Raw genomic sequence first — 23747 nt, 5'->3', positions numbered from 1 at the left:
ACTATAGATAACTGAAGGAACTTACCGTAAAGAATCGCGAAGCCACTTACAACATTGACCCAGAAAGGTGTGACCTTTGACTGGGAAGAGAAACAAGAGAAGACATTCCAAACATTGAAGCAAGCCTTATGCATCGCACCGATATCATCCCTCACAGAAGGGATAGAGGATTTCGTAGTGTACTGCGATGCACCCAACAAAGGGCTTGGATGTGTGCTTATGCAACGAAGAAAGGTCGTCGCCTGTGCCTCACGCCAGCTTCATACACACGAAGTTAACTACACCGCACCTGATCTTGAGTTAGGAGCAGTAGTATTTTCTTTGAAGATCTGAAAACATTGCATGTATGGTATGGAAAGCATTATCTTTGCATACCACAAAGGCTTTCAACACATATTCGACAACATGAGTTATCATCCCTGTAAGGTCAAGCAAATGAAGCAAACCGTATCCCGATAGTTAACGTTCGCTGAAATGCCAAGCGAGGACCTAAATTCACTTAGGAGCGCGAGGCTCAAATGAAATTAAAATATCCTAAACTTTTCACATAGTTATCTATTCTTGCTTCAACTCTAATTTCAGGACAAAATTCCCTTTAACAGGGGGATGATGTAACAACCCGAAATATCTATCTCATAAAGCCATTCAATTCAATCAAGATTTAGACTTGTATCTACTATCATTTAGCCTTGTTAAGGGTCTGTGTGAGAGTTTCTAAGCCTAGTGTAATGTATGAATGGGTGCTAGGATAAGTTAGCTTGAGATCGAGAGGATTAATTCAGTCCGGAAAACCACTCACAAGGTGTGTACAGCCGTACACAGGTTTCACGGCCGTACACCACCTCCTATATATATATATATATATATATATATATATATATATATATATATATATTGATGATTTCAAAAATCTTTGATCGTTTAGATCTTTCACAAGTACGATAAAAGAAATCTAACAGTTTAAGAACAAAATAAGAAAGAACACAGAACAGAATCAAATATGAGCTTATGATTCAAAACTGAGTCACACCTCAGCAGAGCTCGATGAAGAACTTCTGCTGTAGAGGCGAGCTAGGGTTTACAAGCAATGAAAACGAAAACAATAAAAGCGATATCTTCTAAGTCTGCATGCATGCAGCTTATATACTAAATCCTAATACAAAATAATGCACGGCTGGACAGGCCCAATACCGGCGTTCAAACTAGGCTATGGACCGAGCCCATGATGCAATCCACTAGACTCAACAATCTCCCCCTTTGCGTCAAACGAGGCGAGAGATTATTTCTTCTGAGCAGGTCTCACCGTCTTTATAACTTTAAACAGTTTAGGAATAATGGCGAGAAGAGTCTTTCGGAATAGAATGTACCACCTCAGCATGTCGACAAACAGCTTTTTATCTGCAGCACTGTTCTGGTCGCACCTCTGTATGATCTCCAAGATATGCTCAAGACAAGACGTCGAGAAGAGGTGTTTGTCAACAAGAGCGAACATACATTTTTGACCTTCGCCCCTAAGAAACATGACTGTGTGATACTTCAAATCTATCTTCCCCTTGATCATGATATTGACATTGCCAGCTCTGCCCATGGGTTTGATTGTTGGTCGCTTGTATATGGCAGAGGCAATTTCCTGGTCCATATTCGCTACCTCATGTATGTAGCAAACAAGCATACGCTTGACATGATCGATTATTGGCTGATACTCCTGAGGATTTGACAACAGAATGTTGTTGAGGAGTATCCAGTCATGGGGGTTGAGGTTCGGTAGATCAGCAAGGGAAAAATGGTGAACTAAGCCTTCGGTTCCTCTAGTCACCCTGAATTTGACATTGATAAATTTCCCTGCTGAATAAGGCTTCATCACCTTGACGGTGGTTATCTTCTTTGAGCTCCAAGTCTAGTATTGAGGTTGAGCAAACTCCAAGTAAAACTCTAACAGATCCTTATCTACCTTCGGGTCTGGAGATGGAATGGCAGCAGTCGAGTTGAAACAGTGGAAGATGAATGCCTTTCGAGTGATAGGCATATCGAGCTGCGCATCCTTGGAGTTGTCAAGGCTAAATGACATTATTGGCCTGAGCCATAGAACAGTTGGCTCGTCAATTTCACACCTTTGAAGCAAATCTTTTGTCCACACAGGGAACATAGCCTTTTTCTTCTCTAGGAGCTCCGCCTCCTTTCGCTTCTGTTCTAGCTCAGCTCGCTGCTTCATGGAAATTTCTTCAGTTTGTTTTTCAGAAGAGTTAACCTTTGGGACAGGCTTCCTGGGAATTTCAACATAGACATCATCTTCGTTCTCTGTATCGTCTTCACCAATCTTCTTCTTTTTCTTATCCTTGTTACTGACCGAAGCTTCATTACCCTTCGGTTCAGCAGCTGGCTTGGAGCTTGATGGAGGAGGTTGCTTCGTCTCTTGCTTTGACTCTTTCTCTCCCCCTTGTTGCGGTTGGACGCCAGTCACCGAAACACCCTCGATACGGCTAAGAACGTCCAGTGCCGATCTGAGCTTGTCTGCCAAATGCCTTCGGATGGTGATAGTGATAAGTGGATCATGACTTTCAATAAGATGAAGAAGGATGGAGTGAACATCTGCAGCCGAACTCCGTATAACCTCCCTTTCTGACTTGAGGTCATCAATCGCAGCATTAGCAGTTTGCAGCTTGTGTGTTTGCAATTTGAGCTGACTTGTGCGTCTGGCAAGCTCATCCATAATTCCATTTTCCATAGCTAAGTCTGCTTGCAGTTGAGTTAAGCGTTCGTTGACATTAGCATGGAACGTGTCATTTGCCTGTTCAATAGCAAGGCGTGCCGCTTCAACCTTCGAGCACTCAGACTGAAGAGTCTGTTGAAGAGTCTCTACAGAAGAATTGACAGTGTCAGCATTCTTGGCAGCAGCAGCCTGCAAAGAGTCTAAAAACAGGTGAGCCTGGGAAACTAGTTTATCGACTTTTGCGGTCGCTTCCTTGCACTCCTTAGTAGAGGCATCAATAGCACGAGAGGCCTGTTGACATTGGTAAGTGGACGCTCCAATGGCCTTGGCTGCAGCAGATAATGAGGCTGGATGTTCAGCAACAACCGAAGAAAACAGGGCCTTTAACGCAGCGTCTGCATAAGCTCCTGAGGAAGAGGATGAAAGCAGTTGATCAAGCTTGTCGTTTACCACTTTGAGATGACGTTTGGTGATAGCCTCATCGTCATCATCCTCACTTTGTACTCGATAAGGACTGAAATATGTGGAGTCGAACTCCAAGTCCTCACCGCCCAAAATCGGGGTTGTTTCTGTAGAAGGTGTTGGAGATAAGGGTTTTGAAGAAGTTGGAGGTTCGGTTGTTACTGGAGGTTCGTTTGTTAGAGGAGGTTCGGTTGTAAAAGTAGGTTCGGTTACAGGTGGTTTGGGAATAGTGAATGTAGGTTTCATAGTGGTGGTAGAGTTTGTATCTGTGAAAATGGGAGTGGGAATAGGTATTAAAGTGAAGGGTTGAGAGGTGGTTGTTTGAGAGATAGGAGGGATAGAAGCAGGAATTGTAACAGGTGGAGGTGAAGGAGGCAAAGAACGAACCGGAATTTCTGGAGTAGGGAGCGAGGTGGAGTATCCCCTCGGCCCGAAGCCTCTTCATCAGAACTTTCGTTCTCAGAATCTGAAGATGAAGCGTTCTTCTGCTTAGGAGGAACATATTCTGAATCCGAATCGCTTGAGGATTGAAGAATAAGTCTCCTAGCAGGCTTCTTCTGCTTGAGTGTTTGTGCCTTGAGCTTTTGAATCATGAATCTATGTGAAACTTAGAATTTTGAATCATAATTATTAGCAGGTATTTTTAGAGAAGCAAGAATATCTTGTACCTTTTTTATCAACTCATCACATTCGTTGATCTGAGCACTGACAAGCTTGGCAGCAAAACATCTGTCTTCTTGCTCTCTTTCTTCTTCAACTCCCCCATCAGTTGTGTATCCTCTCATTTGGGACACACCCTCGGTCACTGCAAAGCATCTTCCTATTGACTGCTCTGCTTTTGCCATCATACCTTTTCCGTGAGTAGGCTTCCTAACTTCATCATCCTCCGAATCTGTGGACCAGACTTCCACACCTCCAGACTCATCACTGTTGTTTGAACCCTGCACAATTAAAGCATTCATAGTAGAGTTATTAACAGCAGACTTTCTTTTCTTTATTTCCTCCAATCTTCTCAGGAGGCTCGCTTCCTCATCATCTCCGCTTGTCTTCTCTTCTTTCTTTCTCAGCATGTAGTCTTTAGCAAAATGATTTTGCCTCCACAGTAATGACAGTCAAATCCTGAGTCGCCTCTAATTTTAGCTTCCTTCTTTGACTCTTCGGATTTTGATCCCATCTTCGGTTCCTCCTTGATCCGTTCGGCGCTATAACTTCCCTGCCAGTTTCGGTTCTTGTTGGCTGGGAATTTCTTCTTGATGAATTTTCTGGGGTTTGACACCATCATTGCATATTCTTCACCGGTCAAATCAAAATCTGCAAGATCCAATTCCTTTTCTTCTTCAACCGAACTCTTTCCTTTGGAGACAAGAGATAAGGAACCCAGACCCGAAACTACATTCGTTTCCTTCGATAAGGCATTCTCATGGGATTTTAAAATACCCACAAGTTTTGCCAGAGAGTATGACTTGAACGGTTCATGAGCTTTGACAGTTGACACAACGGCCATCCATTCAGGTCCGAGACCATTCATGAAAGTGACCTTTTGTTCAATCACCTTTCTTTCAATCCCATGCTTTATCATTTTACTCAAAAGATTATTGAAACGATCGAAAGTTTGGATAAGTTTTTCTTCAGGATTTTGCTTAAAATCGCCAAACTCTGATAACAGGAGGGTTTGAATAGAGTGTTCCAGATCTTCATCTGTGGAATATAATTCCTTCAATCTATCCCAGATCTCCTTAGCTGTAGCACAGGAACTTACCAAATGAAACGTATCCGATTGCAGCGCAAACCTTATCATCCTTAGAGCTTTTGATGTTGCACTGAAACTTCTCTTTTTCATCCTGAGGAATGTCTTTGACATCATTGACAAGCTGATTGTATTCTTTCTGCATTTTAACAATCTTTGATGTGCTAGAATGAGCGAATGGGCCTGAAGTGATTGCTTCCCAGATTAGATACCCATTGTCCTCCGATCCAATCACGTAATCTTCAAAATGATGCGTCCAGACTTCATAGTCTTGCGTATACAAGATCGGTATTCTTGTTGTAGACCCTATGCTGTTGGAGATATTTATCGGATTGGTTTGAGAATCGTCCATAGACATTGTGAATACTTTTGATCAAAAACCTGTAAAAGACCAGACTTGTAATTTTTCGATTAGGGTTAGATTAACAATTAATGAGATGCGCCAATAAAGATTGACGGCTCAATAAATATCAATCAATGCGGAATAAAAACCCTATGAACTTCTTTGACAGAAGAAGTGTGTATAGATTACACAGTCTCCTGCTCTGATACCAATTGATGAGTTCAAAACTCTTTGATCGTTTAGATCTTTCACAAGTACGATAAAAGAAATCTAACAGTTTAAGAACAAAATAAGAAAGAACATATAACAGAATCAAATATGAGCTTATGATTCAAAACTGAGTCACGCCTCAACAGAGCTCGATGAAGAACTTCTGCTGTAGAGGCGAGCTAGGGTTTACAAGCAATGGAAACGAAAACAATAAAAGCGATATCTTCTAAGTCTGCATGCATGCAGCTTATATACTAAACCCTAATGCAAAATAATTCACGGCTGGACAGGCCCAATACCGGCGTTCAAACTAGGCTATGGACCGAGCCCATGACGCAATCCACTAGACTCAACATATATATATATATATATATATATATATATATAAGAGTGAAAATTTTCTCTTCACTTCTCCTCCTCCCAACCATGATCACCCCATTCTCTCTTAACTAGCTTCAACCGTGAACACTTTAAAGCCTCAAAAACGTAAGTGTTTCATCCTTAAACTTGTTATACTAAAAAGACCACTAGATCCAATCCTTGATTCTTCATGTTTCAACATGAACTTCATGATCTTGAAGGGTGTACAGCCGTGAACCCTTCATAGGTTCATTGGTGGTACACACCCTAAAAGGGTCCCAAATCATAAGAAACCCAACCTTTTTCTTGTAGATTACTTCATTTCACAACTAGACCATGATTTCCACCCTTAGAACTATCTATTCATGGCCTTATTCAAGGGTCTTCAAGGGTTCACGACCGTGAACCCTTCATAGGATCTTGATGGCCGTAAACCCCTCAAGACTTCCAAATTGGGTGCTTTGTTCATCTTCTTGTTGTACATTAGGCACACTAGTTTCCCCATAGATCAGTTACCTCTTTTGCATGTTCTTCCATGAGTGTACAACCGTACGCTCATTGGCCGTGAACCCATGGGTCGGACACACCTTTCTTACGCTCATTTGTGACAACCCGGAATTTTCATTCGGTCAAACCCTAAAAGTCAATCACTTCATATTATAAGTCAAGTTCACTTTTACTTGTTTTTGGGAAAAATAAGTTCATTTGATTATTTTAATAATTAATCTTTAAACGAACGGGTGAACGGATGGGCCGTCTCGGGACTCGAAATTTCTAAACCGCAAACACCTCGTATCTTAGAAGTTCGCGGCCAAACTTTTAAGTTTGGGTTGAAAAATCACTCAAAAACCGTGAACTCATGCATATGCATGAGTTTACTCCCCAAAATCTAGTCATTTTATGTTTACTCCCGAAACACCAAAAGAGTAAACTCAAAAACCTCTCAAGTATCATCCTAGAATTAAATCAAGATCTTCAAACTTGTAAGTGTTCTAGCCATTCCAATTTGATATAACACTTAATCTAGTGTTTGTGCATCTATTCATCCATTCATTTTTGTGTTTTGATTAGATTTCCAAAAACACCAAGAACACACACTAAGTGCTCTTGGACTTTTAGCTAAATCCAAGCTTCCTTATAGTAAGTACTTCCATCCTTGAGTCTTATTAAGATTGTATTACATATTAACATCAAAGAAAAGTCCCAAGAACACCAAGATCAAGGTGTTCACGGTTTTGGGAGGCTCCCAAAACCGTAAACACCAAATATGGTGCAAAGTGGTGCCTTAAGGTACCTAGATGCTTCACCATGCCTTAGGGACTTGTCTAGCTTCATCCTTGATGAGTTTATCACACAAAAAGCACCAAATACTTACATTTTATGTGTTTACGGTTTGGGGATCTCCCAAAACCGTAAACACCCCAAAAAGTGCATAAAAGTCCCATAAAAGTCCAATGGTTATTCCTTATGTCTAAATCTAACCTAGACTATTGCCATGATTGAGCTAAGGACTTGAAAACCCCCAAATACCAAACTTATGGGTTTAAGGTAGTAAACTCATGAGATTAAGGTAGTAAACCCAAAGGGAAATGACCATGAGGCCGTAAACTCCTCAAAAGGGGTGTTTTTTTTTGCCCTAGTCCCTTCCTAAGGCCTAACCACCAAGTAGAAATGCTTCAAAGGACTTGTAGAACTTCAAAACAAAAAAAGGTCAAAAAGAACATGAGTTTACGGCCGTAAACCCATGTGTTTACGACCGTAAACCCATGGGTTTATGGTTACCAAACCGTAAACTCCAAGGGAGTTTACCCTTGAACCCCAAACACAATAGCAAGGTCCTTTAGCACTTAGATGCAATCCTTATGACTTGTAGCACTTATATAAGGTGTTTTACATGACTTATGATGTCTTAACGTTGTCAATTAGTGATTTAAAGTCTAATTGGATACATATATGTGTGATTATATGTTAACTAGGATCATTGGGTGTGAACAGGTCTTCACTTGTTACCTAGCTATCCTACATCATTCAGTTCATCCAAACGACCATCTACAGGTGAGTTCATACCCTTTAATCAATGTTTTAAATGATTTTAAATGCTTTAATGGGGGTGAATACAAGTAGAAAACAACATGTTATTAAATCAATCATATGTATTTATAACTGTGTTTTCATCCAGCAGATTTCACATACTACAAAATGTGATGCATGAAATGGTTTTCTATCTTAAAAATACCTTGGTAGCAAAAGTATTACGTTTGAAATGTTTATTAAAATGACATCAAGTCATTATTTATTATTGTTCAAAAACTCATAGATGTCTTACAAAACCATTTTTACCTTCTTGAACAAAACTATATCTATACACTTATGTACTTATATATGTATTGATGTTATAGTTTTCATCATTCATTCAGTTTCCCACACTCTTGTATAGAAAGGGTGTATAAACCTGCATGGACAATCAACTACCTTCCAGTTAACTATTATAGGGATAGTTAGGAGATACATAACATTATTCCTATTACAAGGAATTACACCAGAGTCAGTTCATTCATGAGTCTATACATTACATGTTACATGAATACCTTTACATAGATACGTTTTCCTGTATACACTTACATGGATACTTGTACCTAGATTCACTAAGATGATTTACTAGTACATTATGTGTAAATTGTTCTGTCTATCCTAGTACAAAAGGATAACTTGACGGGACTAACCATTCCGGAACCACCTGTTAGCAATAGAGGTAATGAAAATCTACGGATGCCTACGGTTAATACTTATATTAGGAGTACCTTTACGGGACTAACCATTCCTTAAACCTGCTGCCAGCTACAGAGGAAAAATGAACAATCTACGGATGTTCAAGGTTATACCTTTCGGCAGTCGCGATGTCGAGTTGATCCTAATGCAAAAGGACAACACCTATATGATTATATTTTTCCTAATACTTTATTTTGTGATACATTCACATAAACGATGAGCTAGACTAAGTACTGCTTGTAATAGTCAAAACGAAGGAAAAACTATCATTATCATAGCAAAACATTCGGGTCTTGGTAGAAGACTACATTTCATACTAGTAGGAAATATGGGATTTTCTAGGGTTTTCATACTTATATCAACTGTTTCATTCATAACAGTTTTCCAAAACAAGACAATGACACTTAAATACTTATGAATTCACCAGCTTTAGGTTGATACTCACTTTCAAAATAACTTGTATTCTCAGGTCACCAGTAGACAGGTACGATGGCCAGGTTTTGAGAAGACGGAGCACAGACAAGACTCGTCTTTTATTTTGATTGTATGTTTTGGTGTCTTATTACAATGAAAGAACACACATGTATTAAAACTTTACTTTTAATGCAATGGATGATGTCGTTGCTTGTTTACTACTTTACATTGTTGTGATACTATACATGACGTCATCCGCCCCAGAACGTTTCCAACGTTCTTGGTTTTGGGGTGTGACATCATTGGCCGTGAACCCATGCGCCAACAAGTCGCCGTGTTAACTACATGTCGATTTAGCATGGTTGCTACCACATCACATCTAAATCTTAATTAACAAATTGGTTTTAAGGTAATTAGTGCTTCAGTAGGTATTTTATACAACATTACTATACACTTTCATTTTTTTCCCATTACATTCATATGGTGATATTCTCATATAAAGGGGTAATGCAAACTATTTTCTAGTAAAGATAGTTATAAACTAGGGAAAACATACAAAACAGTCGGGTCTTGGTAGAAGACTACAATACACCATTTTAAGAGAAACAAACATACAAAACATTGGTAGAAGACTACATTACATCATTTTTAAGAGAAACAAACATACAAAACAGTCAGGTCTTGGTAGTAGACTTCTTTCCAATTAGTAGAAAATATAGTATTTTCTAGGAAGTATACAATCATTTACATCAAACATTCACAAACATTTTATACAATCATTTACATCAAACATTCACAAACATTGACACTAAAATACTTATGAACTCACCAGCTTAAATGTTGATCTACGCTTTCAAAATAACTTCTATTCTCAGGTCAACAGTAGACAGGTACCGATGACTGGGTTTTGAGAAGACGAAGCATACTCAAGACTCGTCTTTATTTTGATTACATATTTTGGTGTCTTATAACTATACAAAACACACTTGTATTAAATTATATTATTAATGCAATGGATGATGTTGTTGCTTGTTTACTATTATGCATTATTATGATACTGTACATGACGTCCTCTGCCCTCGAACGTTTCCGTCATTCCGGTTTTAGGGTGTGACACATATATCATACATGACAATTAGACATATAATAACATGTCTATTCCAACCACAAGTGAATGATGTTGGCCAAATCATAGTCTTTCAGTCACTTCCTGTCATGAGCCAAATCATGCTCTTTCCTTGCAATGCCAAGAGCCAAATGTTGCTCTTATATACAAGTGTTAGGGCTAGATCTTGGTCTTCCATATAATTTCCAGGGGCGGATCCTAGTCTTTCATACAATTTCATGGGACCAAATCTTTGTATTTCATACAATTTCCAGGGGCCAAATCATGGTCTTTCATAGAATACATAAAGTCATATATAGTCGGAGATCAGATAGACAGTCGAACAGATGGCTCACCTGAAAGCAATAAATCAAAAAAGAACCATGCAATAAGCCTTTAGACCAAGAGTTTTGAGGCTACCTAATTTAACCAACTACAACCATTACTAACATTACCCTAACCAATCATGACACCTAAAACTATCATGAAATCAACATGCAAGACCCTACCAGTCTAGCATACCATGACACTAAGTATCACATACTAAACGTGTATAAAAAAGTAGTGATCCTAGTCAACTAGCGTACTCATACTCTAGTAGTACCACCATCTTAACATACAAATGATACATAATGGGATATGTGGCATAGTGAGAAGACTCACCCGAATCAACAACACAGAATCAAACCACTTGAGTGGCTAGTATGAACTCTCTTTATGAACGCCTACACTCCATACCAATAACTTTACTTAGGTTATTTCCATATAATATGTGTATTATTCTTTTACTTCATAACTTTCTTGTATTATCATGTTCTACACACACCTTCCCTTATATGATTATATGAGTGTCAAACCATACACTTTTATACATATTATAATACACTAGTAGGATACCCGCGCGATGCGGCGACGGCGATTAGTTTCATTCCGGGGATTGGTTTCCAATCGAAAGGTAGTTTTATTTAGGCGGTCATCAAATTGTTTCCTTTTGATTTGTTTAATTTTGAAGATTTGTTCCTTTTGGAGATTAGTTGTCTATAGAGCTTTAAGTAGTATTTCCCATGTATTACCCTTCTTTCCGCATATAGTATTAAGTTGATGAATATATGCTTCGGCTATAGTATTAAGTCAATGAATACCCTTCTTTCCGCATATAGTATTAAGTCGATGATTTTGGTTAAGATAAAACCACATTATTTTTTATATTAAAAATAAAATCACTTATGTCGATACAATTTTTATTATTTTACATCACGAAAAGAAAAGTCGATAAAACCAAACATCAATGTAGAAGTGGTGATTAAAAATATACAAATAGAAAGAATATTTTATGAAACAATTTTTTTTGTGTAAGACAGGTCTGTTATATGCAACCCTGTGCAACACACACCTTGTAAATTTATACATCCTACCAACACACACCTAGTGTATTTACACAGCATGTTGCGAGCATCCACTTTTCATTAGAATCTGTGGTGACAAACTACCCAAGCCACCAACCAGGAACGATATCATTAGGACCCATAGAAAACATGGTTCAATATTTCTCTAATAGCTACAATTGACTCTCCTAGGAACAAAACATGATGCAATTAATAATCAAAGATAGCAATAACACTTATATTTGATGAAAAACTGAGAAAGACGCTAGCTACTTGTCGTTGAAATTTGCCTCAAATCTAGAACTGGTGATAAGAAACACTTGCTCAAGGACAGGTTCAGTCTTTAGTTAGTCCAGACTTGCACAAAGCCTGAACATGGTAGCTTAGAATAGTGTAAGTTAGTGACTTAAAAACCTACAAGGATTCCATATTAACTCTAAACGGTATAGAATAATGGTCATTCTTTCATATTCAAACAGTTGATTCAGAAAAACAGTATAGAAAGAAGCCATACTTGTATAGTTTTTATAATATACGCACAATCAGATCCACCACATTTACAGTATCTTCTTTCACTTCTTTTCAGTTATTGCAAGTCTGCAATCCAAACAATAATATAAGAAAAGGAACAAACCAAAATATAAAAATAACCACAATTCATGTGTCATATTGGTACAGTAGAATGACTTAAATACTATATAAAATAAACATAGCAAACACCAACTAAAATATGGAAGTAAGCATTGTAATTATGTGATTTTTTACACTAAAATGACCAAAACCAAGCACATACTTAGCAGAACGACCAGACCAGCTGTTAGTCATTCAAAACATTCCCCAAGCATTAGTAGTTCGATCTTTTAGGTTTACTTTTGATCAGAAATATAACAAGCATATGTTTTAAGTTTTAACCATTCAAATAATAGTAGATTTGCTCATCAGTAGAAAATCAGTTTTCACAAATATGTGCACAATAGACTTGGGAAAGTGTCAGTTTTGGGTTTTGAAGATACAATTGTTCTGCATGTTTTCATTACAGTATCATACATTCAAAATTTCTAATAAAACCCTTGTGATGAAACCCTATCACATATCAAAAATCTAATCATTTTTCTGCAATAAAGAAGCAAATCGATATAGGAGTCTATTACCATAAAGCATTTACCTTGAAAATCTAGCTTTGCATTTACTCTTGTTGTATCCCCATAACACATATTACCAATTTCTTGGACCTGATGATGCATAACAAACCTACATGTTAGAATACTTATTATAGCCTTTTGTTACATTAAAAAGGTAAATTACCATTGAAGCATTTTATAAACCGAATAAGATCTATGATAATTCAATTGTACTGGAAAAATTATAGGTGCCTTTCTACAAAACATTTTATACACCGAATAAGATCTGATTTCCCAAATATCCCACGTCATAATATAAGCATGGAAATTTAATGATTGATGCTAAATTTCACAAAAACATATGATTCCAACAACAAAAATCAATAATTCTCAAAATCTTCTCAGAAATACACATTAAATTCAAAACTTATTATACTTTGTTAAACTTGATGATTTAAAAACTCAAACTATCAGGGTTAGATTCAAGATTAGTAAAAGAGAGAAAAAGAACCTTGAGAGGTAAGCAATATACAAGTCCTTTTCCTTTTGCCCAATCCCATTTTCATTCCTTTTTACCTTTTCTTTTTTTGTAACATTACCCTCTTCATCCACCATGTAAGCATATCATTATTTATGCACAACCAAAATTAACTGTCTAAAATTTTTTGGTAAAATAAATGAAGAAAAAACAGGGCTTAACAGTAAAGCTTAATACATTTCAACATCTATAAAATTACAGAAAAGCTTAATACAAAAATCATGGAATCTTGTAAAATTACAGAAAAGCTTAATACATTTCAACATCTCTAAGCTTTTTTGTCCCATTTTAATACATTTCAACAGCATATGCTTGTCTTTCTGCACCATATTACTATTTATTCTATTTAAAAATTATAATTACAAAGAAATAGAACTCGAAATATATCTATTGTGAGTTGTTGTTGTTAATTCTGTAACCTAGACGACATAAAATAAACCAAAATCAAGAACCATAATAAACACAAAATATTAAACAAAAAGTACATGTTTAATTGTTACTTCTCGTTTCTACAACAACAAGAGTGAGATAGAGGAGATTCGGCTCCATATCTATCCATGGAGTGTATATGTGAGAGAAAGAGAAAAAACATGGTCAAGTCTAAAATAATTAACCCAAAACTGCCATCCATAGGAACTTGTTTATTTGAAAAGCAAGTCTGAATGAAAAACCATACTTGATTACATACAAACCTTGGATTGAGGCAGAACTGAAAGATGGTTGTTGTTAAGAGTGACAATTTAGGGTTATATAGATGGGTTAATGGCAGCAACGGAGTTGGGTTGTGATGTCGGAGAGCAACGAAAGAGGCGGCATCGGCTGGTAAAACCCACCTGCAATCCATCAGGAAGACAAAAACCTTTGAAATCGACCAATAAATCCAAAAAAAAACATTAAAAGTCGATAAAATTAACTTGAAATTTCAGCAAATGCTTGTAAGTATGTAGTTCTTGCCTCTTGTTTCTGCAAGAGAGAGAGAGAGAGAGAGAGAGAGAGAGAGAGAGAGAGCTAGATGAAGACATGCGAGGCGGGAGAGTATGCATAGATCGAGCAAAGGAGACAGTTGCGGTCGTCGTTTAGGGTTTACAGATCCAAGCGAGTCTAGGGATAGAGTTTTTGGTCGTGAAGTGGTGGTACGACTGCAGAGCCCTGGTGGTCCGGTGGTTCGTTGGTGAGAGGCAGTTGTGCCATTGTTGGTATTTCATGGGTTTTTCAAGAGCTAGAGAGAGAGGGTTTATGTCTTAGAATGGGGAGAGATTCAAAATTTGAAATCGGGTTTATGTGTGAGAGTATGAGAGCATGTTTGAAATTGATATTAAGATAGGTACAGCCTGTCATTGACCGGAGAGGGCAGACAAGCTGTATTTTATTGTATGCCATGCTTTATAAGTTATAATTAATACTAAAAAGACAGTTTTTTATAATATAATATAGATTTTATAAAATACTTGATTTTGGTTGATTCAAATCTACTGACATGGATCATTTTCCTAATCATTGAATGAAATCTAAAGGTAAAAAATTAATCTTTTTGTTTTAAAGACTTTAGTCTTAAAAAATGCATTATCCATATATTATAAAGTAGTATATATATATTATTAACTTATAATATTATAAAGTATAAGGGTTAAATTTTAAGTTTTAAAATTCTATGGGCTAAACTTGGAATTAAAGTATTCATGGGAAAACTTTACAAATTTCAAAACTTGAGAGCAAGTTTTGAACTATTCAAAAATCTTTGATTTTCATAACTTGTGAGTTTAATTAAAGCTTTAAAACTTTTAGTGAAGAGACTCTTTGACATCCATAACTTGAGGATAAGTTTTGGAGCCATAAAAACTTTTTATAAGAAAAGACTCTTCATTTTTTGTAACCTAATGTATTTTTATGAGTTTTTAAGATTCATAAATGTGATTTTTCATATAACTTGAGGACAAGTTACAAAAACACATTTTATGAACAACTTTTAGATTAATTTGGATTGAAAACAACTAACACATTTTTTCATTAATCTAAAATAACTCATAAAACAAGGTAACACAAAAACTTTTGGTAATCCATAACTTGAGGACAAATTATGGACTCCATTAAAATACATTTACATCAAGAATTAACTAACAAACACTTTTGTAAATAATTCATATGATCTACCAAAACTCATAATCATAAACAATCCATATCAACAATTTCACTAATTACGTCAACATAAATAAAACTTGAAATTTTGATTTTAACCTTGAAATTGGTTTACTATAATCATTACCACTTTAAAACCAAGTTTTATAAGTCCAAAACAGCTTAAGGCAATGATTCTAGACCAATTCCAGCTTTAAAACTCGAAGATATGATGTCAGGGGGTCCAACTCGTCGAGTGCATGAACCAACTCGGCGAGTTGGATGAGTTTGCACTTGGACTCGTCGAGTCCCTTCATGGACTCGTCGAGTCCCCTGCCCAGACAGCGCAAATCTTCGATTTTTCAGCCATTTAAGCAAGTATAACAAGAAAACAAGCCTAGGCGCTGCTACCAATGTTGGGTTTTAAGCATTCTAACACTCCTAAGTGTACATGAAACCCTAAATACCTTGGATCTATGAATATCCAAGGTATTATCCTAACTAGCATACCTAAAAACATTGATACAAGGGTAACAAAACATATATAATACATACCTTGTAGTTGTTGCTTGACTCCATGAAGCTTGAGTGCCTAGTGCCCCAAGTGTGACACCTCAAATGGTTCACACAACACCATGAACACTTGGAATAACCTGGAGAATAAGGATACTTTGGTTCTCTCTAGTGAAATCGGCCTTGCCCTTTTTGTGTACACACACTAGTGCCCTATTTCACCAACCAATGACATCTTTATATAGTGTGGAGATTAGGGTTAAACCCTAATATCCATGACCTTTCATTTCATATGATCCATGGGTTAAACACTCCATGGACTATCCATGAAAGCTTAGCCCAACCTAAATGAACTTGCCCATCACACACATATATCTTAGAGTCCATACTTATTAGTTCCTTTTGATCACTTAATTAATTACAAATTAATTCTTGATCAATACTAATTAAATAATATGATTATATATTAATATATTAATATAGATCACTAGTATCCTTTTTCCTCATCTTGTCAATCCAAATGTCCCGATGCCATGCAACCCAAATGGACCATGTTGGGTCGGGTCAAGTCTTACCAATTATAGTTATGGACTTAGACATTAATCCAACATGAGGCTCATAAGACTCGATACTCCGTGCATCCTGGTTCAGACAAGATGTATTTGGACCTCAAGAAATTGTATTGGTGGCCGAACATGAAGGCCAAAATTGCTGCCTATGTAGGCAAGTGTTTGACTTGCGCCAAAGTCAGAGTAGAATACCAAAAGCGCTCAGGATTGTTACAACAACCTGAAATACCTAAGTGGAAGTTGGAGCAGATAACCATGAATTTCATAACCAAGTTACCCAAGACAGCGGGCGTCCTTGACACCATTTGGGTGATCGTCGATAGATTAACCAAATCCGCGCACTTCCTACCAATAAAGGAAACTGAAAAATGGAGAAAATAGCTCGAACATACATCAGAGAGATTGTGTGACTGCATGGTGTACCAATATCCATTATCTCCGACAGAGATAGTAGATTCACCTCATGGTTCTGGCAGTCACTACAAAAATCTCTAGGGATGAGACTAGACATGAGTACCGCTTACCACCCACAAACCGATGGTTAGAGTGAGAGGACCATTCAAACTTTGGAAGATATGCTAAGAGCTTGCGTAATCGATTTTGGTAAGGCATGGGATACCCATTTTCTACTAGTCGATTTCTCGTACAACAATAGCTATCACACTAGCATCAAGGTTGCTCCATTCGAAGCCCTCTATGGCCGCAAGTTTAGATCACCTCTGTGCTGGGCTGAAGTGGGTGACACGCAACTGTTGGGTTTTGAGCATTCTAACACTCCTAAGTGTACATGCAACCTAAATACCTTGGATCTATGTTTTCTCTATTATACATGCAAATATTAACTTTCCAAGGTATTCATCCTAACTAACATAATAACATTGATTCATATGACTATATCAAGTTAGAATTACATACCTCTTTGATGTAGAATGTCTTCATGAAGCTTGAGTGCCTAGTGCCCCAAGTGTGACACCTCAAATGGTTCACACAACACCAAATGCACATGGAATGACTTGAGAGAACATACACACTTCATGAAATCGGCTAGCCCTTCCTACCACACATAGTGACCAATTTTCCCAAGAATATGATCTTTATATAGTGTTACAATTAGGGTAAACCCTAATTGTCATGGCTTTCCATATCCTTAGATCCATGGGTTCAACTACACGATGGAGCATCCATCGAGCATCCTATGGGTTTTAGCCCAACTTGATAATCCATGGAGTCTTAGCCCACTATACAAGTATGGATGATTTACACAATCAACCCATATATTTAATCAATCTTCTTTTGATCACTTAATTAATCCTAGATTAATTCTTGATCAATACTAATTAAATAATCTTATTAATATATTGGAACTTATAATATATTAACAAACCTTAAGTGTTATTTCTCTCATTATAGTCTATCCAAATGCATGATGCCATGCAACCCAAATGGACCATGCCGGGTCGGGTCAAGTCTTACCAATTATAGTTATTGACTTAGATATTAATCCAACTGTCTCCCACTTGGATAAGTCTAAAACTATTATTGTGTATGACTTCAAGAGCCGACTGGCAATCATAGCTCTCGAAAGCTTATGTCGAAATCTGACCTTGTAGATGAACTCTGACCTTTGTCAATGACTTGTCCATTAGATAAGGGATCATATATTCCTCCATTCTAGATATCATATGGACTGAGACATGGATTATAATCATTCTCTCTGTCCATTTGTTGTTTCCCGATTTCCGGTTTATGACGACTGACTAATTGAATAAATCAAATCAGTCTAGGCCTGGCCGAGCACTTACATTTGTCATCACCAAATCATCGAGGGGCCCACTGATATCGCTTTTATCCCGAAGGTAAAAGGAATGGATAAACTTCGACTCATATGGCTTGTTCTACTACTTGTTGAATCATACACAAAGGCACGTTTTATAAAATCGAGTTACCGAATGTGTTTCCATGCAATCAATGTGCAACCAACTCATAGTAACAACTCATATCTCTAGGTTTGAAGAATATAAGATATTATCGTCTCATGATCACTCGTGATAAAATCCATGAAGTGATTCCACTGAGTGCGGGTTGAATCCAATACTCAGAGCTTATGAGCACTCATGAGTGTTGTAGCCCTTTGTCCAACATCTTAGACCTCTACAAGCCAACCGATGACAGTCTTGATTCATATCTACTTCCAACATATGACCGACTGTGGATGGTTTGAATAACTTAGTCATTCAGGAAGAACAACCTAGTTATTCTAGAAGTTAAAACATGCAAAGTGAAACACAATAATAATTGAATCCAATATGGTATCAAAACCTATGAACATACATTAAAACACCTTTTATTTATCACCATATGATTACACATTATTCATTTTATACTGTTTCAGCTATCACTTTATTCTTGAATTTAAAACAATAGTTGTCCCATGCTCCAAGCATGTGCACTATGTTTTCTAAACACTAGTCATGCTATACACCAAGTATGCATACTATGTTTGTCTATGATCTTTACTTTGTGAAATAGATCAATTAAACATAACTCCAATGATCCTCTTTTCACAGTCCCAAATCCTTACTGCAAATGCAAGAATTCCAAATTCATGCCATTTACTGAAATTTGTTAGATTATAAACTTATATGCATAGATCCTCTTGTAATGATTATGCACAAAGTCAGAAAGACTTGACAAAAACCATTACAGAGCATTCCAAAGGAGATCAGCTCCTTGGAAACATCCTTCTTGCATTAAGTTTCCTAATCTTACACAGATTGAATAATTTCTAACTTTGAAACATTTCCATATTCCATTTTGACTATCACTTCTGAACAAGAGTTTCCTCCTTACAGATTATGTCAATATGGTCCTTCCAGAATTATCACTATACTTCCAACTGTCCTTGAGCAACCAATCTTTGGTAAACCTTAGATTGTCTTCGACAATTGTTTAATCCTTTTAGTCATATCGAATTCTAGACGTTTTCCCTTCTTAATGCCCCATGCATTTGGAAAATTTTAGAAAGGATGAATATAGCACATGTAATCGATCCTATATCCAAAGCATATGGGAAACGATTCATGATGTCTCACATAAAGACTAAACCAGTCTTTTGCTATAACATTTCCATTTCAATTTTCCAAGTTCTCATAATTCAGATTATGAAAAGGGATGTCGTAATCATAATCGAATTTTAGAACGCAAATAATGGACCCATATACAGAATTTCCTTATGTTGAGCCATTCCAACATGAAATTCATATATATACCCTTGACTAAATACGATTAAAACCTCAATCTAAGCTTTTAGATTTGAGATGAAGTATAATGTCCTCTCCCTTAATTATAGCAAAACAACTCTTTCCCAATTGAAACTTTTGTTTTCTATAATTAACATTGCTAACTTTCAATACTTATCATAATTATCATGCTCCCACTAACATGATGATTGTTTGCATAACACTTATGCTCCCACTAGCTTTGACATGTACTCAGAAATCAGCTGGACTTCTAGAAATCAATACTTTATTGACTTTCTTACCAAAGTTCAGATTTCTGATACTAGATTGCTTTGATAAAACTTTATCATAATCATACACCTTATCTTAGATAGCTCGCAGGTGTGTCTAAACAATTTTAAGAACTATGAAAAGGGATGTCGTAATCATAGTCTTGATTGTTTAGACCTTTGCCACTTCTCACAAGTCCGTGTTAGTGTGCCAATAAACCACACACGCTCCACTAACGACTTTCAGAATGCAAATATCACAATTGCTATCTAACTAAAATCTACTTAGTGAAAGTGTTTCCTCACCATCATTTTCATGAATCGGAGATAAACCTTATGACACTTAGATTTAATGGTGTATATGTTCTTATCCATGTGAATTGTCAAAACCATAGTCACAAGACAAGGATAATGACAAATCCAAACTCAATCTTAATTTCTTGCCACCTAGAAGCTCAAGGGCCTGCCATTGCTTCCAAGTTGTTGTGCAACCAATTGAGAACTCTAAGAACTCATATGCAAATCCAACTTTAATTGGAATGGGCACATAATATGTCAACACGATAGGTTATGAACCTCAAGTCGTGTGCTAGTGAAGAACTTCAGGTTTTATTCTTGATTAGTTCTAGAGACTTTCAATACCTTTAAGACTCCCACTGTCCTCCTGACATATAAGACTCTCTTGTCAAATATTCAAGAGATAGTGTGGATCCTAATCAAGACAAACACTTCACACAATTGGCCTTAGTTGGTCTTTGTTTTATCCAAAACATCACAACTTACCAATTTCAAATGTACAAGAGTAGAAAACTTTTACTCTTACATTTGACAAGTGTTTTAACCCTTCATTAAGACATGTCACTCAAGTTACAATCTTGGATTATGACTCTAAGTCTTGTATTGGAACGAAGTATGACTCATCTTCTTGATTTAACCATTTCAACAATTCAAGATTCCTCTTCTTAGTCATAAGAATGCACTAAGATTTCCTTTAGAGAACTAATGGTGATATGGTTTCTTAATCATTAAGATGATCACAAAAACTGATACTAAAGTACTCTCCCATCTTTTCAGATTTGAGAAACTTTTATCTTTCTGCCTAATTTGATTCTTCTTATTCGCTCTGCCATACATTGAAACTTTTCCAATGTTTCAGAATTACACTTAAACTTGTAAGTATAACCATATTTACTGAACTTAAGTAAATCATGACAAATAGTCTTATCAATCTTTTGTGGTGGACTTAATTAGTGCACAAAAATGTGTACTCGATCCCTTAGTCCTTTACTTGACTCACACATCCATGTGAACAAGTAGTTAGTCTTAATTTTCCAATGCTTGAAAGTTCTCATTCATCATGCTATACAACTTGCATGATTCCAAGTTTCGGTCCAATAGAAACTTGGGTGATGAGGATCTTTCCTTATTTGGTAAATTTAGACATTACCACAAATGAAAGAATCAATTTCATATTTCCACTCTTGCTATTAATGGAATCTTATAAGTAACAAAATTTTTCACAAATGCCATTGTAAGGATATTTTAAAATAAATAAAATCAAACATTTTCCTTTTATTTTAAAAACTTTTCGGAAAAAACTATCCTTACAGTGCAAAAGCACATGAAAACTTTGTTGTTATCTATTCCCAAGCAATATATCATAACTCCTAAGAAGTAGCTCAAGAATCCGATCTTCAAAGTATGCGATAGAAATCCATCTACATGATCAGATTCAACATATTCTTTCTTTAAGTTTCTTCACTTTTTCTTTGATTCTTAAAACATCAACATGTGACCCAGTCACATCATGTATCAAGAATCTCATAAGTAGGAACTTAATAGAGTTAGACAATGGACTTTACCTGAAGTAGAGTCAAACTTATTGACTTTAACATCCTTAGGTAAATTTGGCAGCTTCGCAACTAATGCCCCTTTCTTTGGCAATGGACCCTTAATAATGGGACTATCTCAGACTTAGCCTATCTCTTTACCATTTGGTCAACCGAGTTGACTATGGAAGATCCCTTTCCATTGGGAAGAGAGAGCTTTACTGGTTATCCAATGTCATCATTGTCAACGTCGATAAAGTTTTAGGAAGTTGATCTTAGCAAATAGATAAGATCATTAAGGGTCTTGTCATAGTCTGTTTCATAGGAGTCCCAATGAAACTCACTATGTGACTTAGAAAGTGATTGAACCACCAGCTTTCTCAAGACTTTGACACCCAACTCTCCCGACTTTTCAATATGTGACTACATCTCCAAGATGTGATCACACATAGACCTTTGCTTTCCAATAGGGCTTGAGTGACCTTAAACTTTTCAAGAACTTGTGGGTTAGGGAGAATAATTAGAGGAGGTGAAAGAAGTATGATTTCAATGGGATATCATCTTCATTTAGGAAAACTTTTTTCATGAGATTTGGGAAGATCATAGATGTCTAAACCAGACATCTTTTGGAGATATTCAAGATAGTTGATTTAAAGTCCTTAATATAACACCCAATATGAAATATTAAGGCTAGGACCCAACACAATATTTGTATAACTTGGAAGAGGGATGCCGTAATCCAAGCTATAAAATATTTGAAGGTAGGTGAATGACGATTCACCAATTTCCACCAAGATAAACGAAATGTATTATTAGGTTTTAATTGGATTTGAAACTCCTAGATCTTTTGAGATTCATTGAACTTTTCAATGGCATGTTTCAATCTCGAGTGTGCCCTTCAGGTTTTGTGACTGGGATGCCGAGGATCACAAAACAAGGTGTGAATAACCATGCAAATATACTTGGTACCCTTAATTATTTACCCCTTAATCGATGTGCCGGTTAACCACACACGCTCCACCAATACTATGATAAATATTAAGTTATCCTTTGCCTATCTTATTAAGTCCAGGTTAGTGTGTCAGTTAACCAAACACGCTCCACTAACGACTTAAGCAAAGTGAAAAGTGTAATTTCATGGGTTAGCACCAAATTCACATTTTCCTAAGTAACTAAGATTGGGTATTAATAAAATGTTTAGTTACTTAGTAATTATCATTAATACTTTTAATGAAGGGAGAATTCTAGTCCTTGTCCTACCCGTTTGGCTAACGACCCTCCACCGGTCAAGGAAGCGGTGGGTGAGAGTGGACACCCATTAAACTGCCATTTTATAGGCAGTAACCTTATACCACTCTTACAGACCGGCTTCGTGAATGAGGCCTACTAACGGTAAGACTGACTTGCTCTTATACATATATATAAATATTATTAACTTATAATATTATAAAGTATAAGGGTTGAATTTTAACTTTTAAAATTCTAAGGGCTAACTTGGAATTAAAGTATTCATAAGTGAAAACTTTTCAAATTCCAAAACTTGAGGGCAAGTGTTGAAACTATTAAAAACTAATTAATTCCATAACTTATGTGTTTAAAGTAGTTTTAATCCAAAAACTCTTCAAGTTCCATAACTTGAGGACAAGTTATGGAAGACTTTAAATTATGAAAGAATGTAACTTTTCTTTATTTTGTAACTTATGGAATTAATTAAGGTTACACATTTTATTACTTAATGAAGTGACTCTTGAACCTCCATAACTTGAGGACAAGACTCTTAATTTTTTGTAACCATTGCCAACTTTTATGAGTTTTATGAAACATAAATGTGACTTTTCATATAACTTGAGGACAAGTTACAAAAACACATTTTAGAATCAACTCTTAGATTAAAATGGATTGAAAACACATAATCAATTAACTTTTCTATTAATCTAAGCAACTCATAAGAACAAGATAATTCAAATCAAACTTTTTCATGTAATTAGTCTAAACTTTAAACTAATACAAAACATGATTCTATTGACAATTATCTTTGAAATTGGATTA

At 36.3% G+C, this 23747-nt stretch overlaps 1 long non-coding RNA gene across 3 annotated transcripts; it reads right to left on the bottom strand.

Moving 5' to 3' along the window:
* Window positions 1-11387: 11387 nt before the first annotated feature.
* LOC145093483 (uncharacterized) lies at window positions 11388-14489 on the bottom strand. 3 transcript variants are annotated; one of them, XR_013702894.1, is made up of 5 exons: window positions 14119-14485; window positions 13857-13997; window positions 12671-12737; window positions 12020-12102; window positions 11388-11874 (listed from the first exon to the last, which is right to left on the bottom strand). It is a non-coding gene; the product is annotated as an uncharacterized LOC145093483 (long non-coding RNA). The 3 variants fall into 3 exon arrangements; XR_013702895.1 differs by having other exon boundaries at window positions 11388-12102; window positions 12671-12756; window positions 14119-14489; XR_013702893.1 differs by having other exon boundaries at window positions 11388-12102; window positions 14119-14483.
* Window positions 14490-23747: the final 9258 nt, after the last annotated feature.

Source organism: Lactuca serriola, chromosome 3, assembly GCF_051521515.1.
Source record: "Lactuca serriola cultivar US96UC23 chromosome 3, Lser_US96UC23_V15, whole genome shotgun sequence".
NCBI classification, from domain to species: domain Eukaryota; kingdom Viridiplantae; phylum Streptophyta; class Magnoliopsida; order Asterales; family Asteraceae; genus Lactuca; species Lactuca serriola.
This window is presented reverse-complemented; position numbering and strand designations above follow the sequence as displayed.